Source organism: Myotis daubentonii, chromosome 2 (assembly GCF_963259705.1).
Source record: "Myotis daubentonii chromosome 2, mMyoDau2.1, whole genome shotgun sequence".
NCBI lineage: Eukaryota > Metazoa > Chordata > Mammalia > Chiroptera > Vespertilionidae > Myotis > Myotis daubentonii.
In genome coordinates, this window is record NC_081841.1 from 94,832,040 (window position 1) to 94,839,490 (window position 7,451).

At 43.4% G+C, this 7,451-nt stretch overlaps 1 long non-coding RNA gene across 2 annotated transcripts; it reads left to right on the forward strand.

Moving 5' to 3' along the window:
• The first annotated feature begins 2,808 nt into the window (after positions 1-2,808).
• LOC132226230 (uncharacterized) lies at positions 2,809-6,734 on the forward strand. Of its 2 annotated transcripts, XR_009451017.1 has the most exons (5): positions 2,809-2,977; positions 4,044-4,124; positions 5,213-5,366; positions 6,200-6,383; positions 6,657-6,734. It is a non-coding gene; the product is annotated as an uncharacterized LOC132226230 (long non-coding RNA). The 2 variants fall into 2 exon arrangements; XR_009451016.1 differs by lacking the exon at positions 6,657-6,734 and having other exon boundaries at positions 6,200-6,649.
• Positions 6,735-7,451: the final 717 nt, after the last annotated feature.

Here is a 7,451-nt window from a genome sequence, read left to right on the forward strand (position 1 = left end):
TGGCCAGTGATCAGGGCCCATCAGGTTCCTCGTCTCCCTGCCTTCCTGCCTCTTCTTTCCCTCACCGCCTGCTTGATGTCACTGTTTGGGTCCCTATCTCCTGCTTTCTCTTGCTCCCTCAGTGCCCTGACACTGGTTGCCTGCCATGTTCTGTGCCACCCCCTGGTGGTCAGTGTATGTCATAGTGAGTGATTGAACTCCTGGTTGAATTCCTGAAGGGACACTTTGCATATTAGTCTTTTATAAATAGATAGATAACAAACTATCAGAAAGAGAAATTAAGAAGAGAATCCCATTTACAATTGTATAAAAAATAAAAATAAAATACCTAGGAATAAATTTTACCAAGGACGTAAAAGACCTGCACTCAGAAAACTATGTAAGACATTGAAGAAATGCGCTGAAGAAGATACAAAGAAATGGAAGGGTATAGCACACTCATAAATAGGAAGAATTACCATCATTAAAATGCCCATACTACCCAAAGCATTCTACAGATTCAATGCAATCCCTATCAAATTACCAATGTTATTCTTCACAAAATTAGAGCAAGTATGCCTAAAATTTAAATGGAATCACAAAAGATCCTGAGGAGCCAAAACAATCCTGAAAGCAAAACAAAGATGAGGTATTAAGTTACCTGATATCAAACTATACTACAAAGCTACAGTAATCAAAACAGCATGCTATGGCATAAAAGGACACATAGATCAATGCAACATAATAGAGAGCCCAGAAATAAACCCACACCTCAGTTAATCTAACACAGTGGAGTCAAGAATATTCAATGCGGTGAAGACAGTCTCTTCGATAAATGGTGTTGGGAAAACTGGACAGATGCATGCAAAAGAATGAAGCTGGATTGCTTTCTTATAACATATCCAACAATGAACTAAAGTGGATTAAAGACTTAAATGTAAGACCTGAAACCATAAACCATCTAGAAGAAAACATAGGCAGTAAACACTTTGACATTGCTCTTAATGATTTTGTGTGTGTGTGTGGCAGGGGGGCGAGGAGGGGGGGTTATCTCGTCGGGGAAGGGAAACAAGAAAAAAAAGGAAATGGGACTGTCAAACAAAAAGTTTTTGGACAGCAAAGGAAACAACCAACAAAAAGAAAAGGCCACCCACTGAACAGGAGAACGTATTTGCCAATGATACATCAACACCAAAAAACCCCAAACAACCCGCTTTAAAAATGTGCAATGGACCTGTTTAGACACTTATCTAAGGAGGGCATACATATGGCTATTAGACATATGAAAAGATGCTCAACAAACATCGTGAATCATCTGGGAAAGCAAATTAAATTAAATTAAATCCACAGTGAGATATCTCCTCACCCCTGTCAGAATGGCTATCATCATTAAATCAACAAACAAATGTTGGCAATGATGTAGAAAAGGGAATCCTTGTGCACTATTGGTGAGATTGTAAATTGGTGCAGCCACTGTAGAAAACAGTACTGAGGGTCCTCAAAAAAATTTAAAATAGAACTACTTTCTGACCAAAAAAACCACTTCTGGATATTTATCTAAAGTAATCCACAACACTAATTTGAAAAGATATATGCAGCCCTATGTTCATTGCACCATTATTATATTACAAGAAACAAGATATGGAAGCAGCCTAAGTGTCCATCCATAGATTGATAAAGAATGAATAAGGAAGATGTGGTACATATATAATGGAATATTACTCAATCATAAAAAGGAATGAAATCTTGCCACTTGCAACAACACGGATAGGCCGGGAGGGTATTATTCTAAGTGAAATAAGACAAACAACACAGGATTTCATTCATATGGGGAATTTACAAAACGAACAAACAAGCAAAACCAAAACAAAATCACATAGAGAACAAATCGTTGGTTGCCAGATGGAAGGGGGTTCAGGGAAAAGGTGAAGAAATTAAGTACAAATTGCCAGTTATAGCCCTATGTGGTTTGGCTCAGTGGATAGAGCATCCGCCTTTGGACTCAGAGTTCCAGGTTCAATTCCCAGTCAGGGCACATGCTTGGGTTGCAGGTGATCCCCAGTAGTGGGTGTGCAGGAGACAGCCAATCAATGATGCCCATCATTGATGTTTTTGTCTCTCTCTCCCTTCCCTTCCTCTCTGAAATCTATAAAAATATATATTTAAAATATTGCCAGTTATAAAAACAGTCAAGAGGAAGTAAAGTAGAGCATAAAGGAAAGTCAATAACATTTTAATAGGTAAGTATGGTGGCAGAAGGGTACTAGATTTAATTGTGTGATCACTAGGTAAGTCACATCAATGTCCAATCAGTATTGTTGTACTCCTGAAACTAATATCATATTGCATGACAATTGAAATTGGAAAAAAAAGACGTCCAAGTTCCTGTACAACCCAGTTGAGGCGAGTACTGTCCATTCAGAGGTAAAAATAACACGTTCACATATTAAGGCCTGGCAAGAGCGAGGATCAGAATACTGGTTTCTCAATTTTCTGCTAGCCTTTTTGCCTGCAGTGTTTGGTAAATATGAGCCCATTTCTTCCAGCCAATCATCTGTGGAGATTAGAACATCTGCGCCAATAGGCGGAGGATCAAGCATCCTGCACCGGGCAGGACTGCAAGGGAGGTCGCAGGTTGGCATGAACCCCAAAGGCTGTGTATGGTCAGAAAGACTGGCCCAGGGTCCATCACCTGCAGCCTTCCTACCTCCAGGAAAGAGTCCTGGCTGGAGTTAGCCGCGCAACCTCAGTGGTGCAAAAAGAGACCACGCCCAAGTCCCCAAGGGAGCACGCGCAGTGGCGCGGGGCGTGGCAGCGCTGCAGGCTCCTCTGGGAATCGAGCGGAGCCGCGCTTTTAAGCTCCACGACCTTATCTCTCATACCTCAGCCGCCTGGCCTGAAGCGAAGCTGTCTTGCCCGAGAAGAGAGTGGTCACGGTGTCGCGTGGTAACAAAGCTTAGGACGAGGAGAGCCTACATGAGAAAGGACGTCCTCCGGTGTAAGTGCTAACCAGTGGCTGTTTGCGGAGGGGCGGGGGGGGGGGCGTCGGGAGCGGGAAAAACCTTGGCGACATGGAGGGGCGGAGCTAATGTGTGATTGATAGGCGAGAAGCCTGTGCAAGGGCGAATGGGAGGTGAGTGAGGGCGGGATCTTCAGTTGAACTGGAGTGGTGCTTTGGAGTAATAATAACTAACACGCACCAGGGACTTCAGTAACCCATCTGTGCTAACCGCTTTTTATAAGTTACTTATTTAGTGGTCACTGCAACCTTATGGATATGCAGTTTTATCTGTCTCTCCTTTACACGCGGGGAAACTGAGGGTTAGGGCTATTAACTTAGGCAAGAATACAGCTGGGGTCCCAAATTTAGAAGCCTCACCTCGAGCCCATACTGTAAATGGCTCTGCCCTTCAGAAAAGCAAGGTGGAGTGGGGTCCAGTCAAGAGGGTTCGGTTGAATGGAATTGACCAGATTGTTGGAGGATGTGCTATGAAAAGTGGATAAAACACCAAGTAGCAGGTTTTTCTACAGGATGTGAGAGCTCTGAGGCTGGAGGTGGGAGGCCGGGCCGTGTCCCCTGCTGTGGGAGCATTGCAGCCCCGCTGGTGCTGTGCCTGGATTAACTGTAGGTGCAGAAAACGTTTTCTTTTGGGGCTGTGTTGTCTCCCAGGTGTGCGAAGTTAAAGCATTATAGGGACTTAAAATGGGGATTGTGCTTTTAAATTGTTTCTGTCTTCTCTGGCTGCCATAACAAAATGCCATACATTGAGTGGCTTAAACAACAGAGTATTTTGTTTGTTTGTTTTTGTTCTATTTTAATTCTCACCCGAGGATATTTTCCCCATTGATTTCTAGAGAGAGTGGAAAGGAAGTAGGAGAGGGGGAGAGAGAGAAACATCGTGGGAGAGAAACAGATTGGTTGCCTCCCGCCCCTATCAGGGCTGGGGAACTTGCACCCCAGGTACCCTTGACCAGGATCCTTGGATCTGCAAGCTGATGCTCTAACCACTTAGCACAGTGGCCAGAGCCAGAGTTCTTTTCTTTTTTTTTTCTTGTTCCTTAAGTTCTAGACATTGGAAAGTCGAAGATTAAGGTCCCAGCCTATTCTGTTCCCTGTCCAGGACCCTTTTCCTGTCTTGCAGAAGGTCGGTTCCTTTCTTACTAGTACTTGTCCTCACATGGCTGGTAAGGAGAGAGCTCTCTCTTACTCCTAGAAGGCCACCAATCTTAATAGGATTAGGGCCCACTATTATACCTTAATTTAATTTTAATTACCCTTTTCATTTTATGTTAATTGCCTCCTAAAAGCCCTCCTCCAAATAAAATAGAGTCTCATGTTGGGGGTTAGGGCTTTAACACATGAGTTTGAGGGAGGGTGGGACCCAGTTCAGTCTGTAGCGATAGTTTATCCCCAAGTAAAGAACAAGTGATAATTGAAGACTGAAGAAAATGACACTTTCAAAACTTACACTTTCACATAACCTCTTATTACCTCATTTAATGAGCATGAGGTTTGTGCCTTAGCACTGGTGGGGAATTCTAGGGAGAACTTGTGTGGAAGGTCATGGTTGTCCTTCAGGCAGCCAATCTGAAGAGGTCAGAAAAAGCTACACCAAGCATTCTTAAAGCACACCTAGTGTATCTACTATTTGCGGATTTATCTAAACCCTTGTTTAACTTCTGACTTAGCTTGTGCTGTTTCTGGAATAATGAGATCCATAATTACCATCCACGGGGAGTGAAATAATAATTACTTTTTTTTTTCTTTTAATCCTCACCCGAGGTTATTTTTCCATTGATTTTTAGAAAAAGTGGAAGAGAGAGGGAAAGATAGAGAAATATCGATGTCAGAGAAACATATCAATGGGTTGCCTCCTGCACATGCCCCAACCAGGGCCTGGGCCGGGGAAGAGCCTGCAACTGAGGTATGTGCCCTTGATTGGAATCAAACCTGGGACCCTTTGGTCCACATGCTGGCGCTCTATCCACTGAGCCAAACCAGCTAGGGCAATCATTACTTTTTTCTGTATTGTTTCCTGTTGTTATTCTAAAGTTTGGTAAACAAGTCTATTTTCACCTTACCCTGGTGAGAGAAGAATGAGGACATACAAAGCTTAGGAGCTTGAGGGTCTGGCAGATGTGCGTTCAAATCTTGGATTCAGGCAATTGCTATGTGACTATCGACATGTTACTTAACTTTTTGTTTTGAAAACAAATTTTTTATTGATTTCAGAGAGGAAGGGAAAGGGAGAGAAAATCATTGATCGCTGCCTTCTGCACACCTCCTACTGTGGATGGAACCTGCAACCCAGACATGTGCCCTGACCGTGATTTGAATCGTGACTCCTAGTGTCATAGATCAATACCCAACCACTGAGCTACACCAAGTGGGCAAGTCACTTAATCTTTCTGTCAGTTTCTTCATCTGTGAAATAGAGCTAGTAATAATACTGACCACATGGTTGTTGTGAGGTTATATGAAGACAGTTTGAAACGACTAAAGAACTGGCCTTGCACTAGATATTTAAGTTATGGGACATCCTTCACTGACACCTCTGAAGAGGTTTCTATAATAGAAACCTCCACCTACAGCCCCCATGTCAAGCTTGCTGTATATTCATCAAATTTTTATTGAATCCCTGCTACTTGTCACAGCACCTGGCATGCTGAGTGCTAGGGGCAGGGAAGAACAAGACAGACAAAGTTCTTTCTCTTATGCATCTTATACTGTAGTGGGGAGGACTAAATGAATTGAGTTGAGTGCTAAGAACTATGAAGAAATTAAATGCAGGGTAATGACATCAAAGAGTGACTTTCCGTAGAGCGGCCTGCGTGTGTGCATGCACACGTATTTGGAGGGAGGGTGTTTGAGCACTGTAGGGGGGCCAACTAAAGGGAGAGACTTCCTGAGGAGCTGAGCTGTCGCTGAGGACTCCTCATTCCCTGGGGAGGGACAGAAAGTGCAGAGCTGATAAGATCAGGCTGGATGCCTTAGATATCTGTAGGCTGACTTGTGATCTGTTTAAAAGGGCCTGATTCTTGAGGCCAAAACATTTTTTGGAGGCAGCTCTGGTTTGTACGGAAATGGAAGGTAGGATAAACTAAGCAGCATACTAACGGTATCTGTAAAATAAAGTTATGTACATTAACCTGTGCCATGTCAGAAAAACTGTAATTGTACTTGTAATTCTCTGCCTGTGTGTCATGATTCTATTTACAGGTCTCCCATCAGGATAAAGCAGCATCTGTCATGCAAATACCGCCCTGTGCAGAAGTGAGGGAAGACTGCTGCAGAAGTGAATACAGGCAACATCTTTGATCCCAGGGCACAGGTCTTTGAGAGGAAATCTCCAAGCCTCTCGAAGAGGCATTAGAAGGCTATCCAGGCAGCAAAAGTACCTCAGGTGAAATGCAGGGAGTTTCTGTATAAGGGCTTTCGTATTCTGCATTCTTCTAGAGCCCTTTGTGATAAATGTCGCTGGGTGGATTGCATGATTTGGTGTGGCTTCATGGGGATATGCACATGATAGAGAACATGATCTCTGCTTGCCAAATAATGTAGAGCCTAAGGAGAAAATCCGTAATCAGTATTGAGACTGCTCTTAAGAACTGTTCTAGATTTCAAGCCCGTTCTTCCTGGTTCATCAGAGAACTACCAGATATTTTTCTCCCCTTAGGATCATGGCTGATAAAAACCAGGAGATCGGTGACACCCATTCCCCTTTTCTCTTCACACCCTATTCCATCCAGATAGACTTCTTGACAGTGCTGTACCAGGTGTTGGAAGATGGCAAGAGTGGGATATTTGAGAGTCCAACTGGCACTGTAAGTATGAGCAGTTGCCCCAAGAGGGCTCTTGGGAGACCCTGATTACAACTAGTCAATGGTTTATTTGCCTCTGCAGAGATTTTCATGGTTTGGAGTTGGGCAAAGTAGTTTTCTCAGTTTACCTTTCTGAGTAATGCTCACTTCCCTCTATTAAATTGTTAAACACAACCCCGGGTTCTAAGGAAAATTAGGTTACAGGCTAAGGAGAATTTGAATGGCAGTGGTTCTCCTTCAGGGAGCAACATAGAAATTTATTGCCCTGCCAGGTTGGGCTCAGTTGGTTGAGCATTGTCCCATGTACCAGGAAGTTACTGGTTTGATTCCTGGTCAGGGCACATGCCTGGTTTGTGGGTTGAACCCCAGTAGGGGCATGCAGAAGATAGCTGATCAATGTTTCTTTTTTTTTTTTTTTTTTTTTTTTATTGCTTAAAGTATTACAAAGGGTATTACATATGTATCCATTTTATCCCCCCACCCTAGACAGTCCCCTAGCCTCCCCTATCACCCAGTGTCTTATGTCCATTGGTTATGCTTATATGCATGCATACAAGTCCTTTAGTTGATCTCTTACCCCCCTACCTCCTGCCCCCCAACCCTCCCCGGCCTTCCTGCTGCAGTTTGACAATCTGTTTGAGGCAATGTTT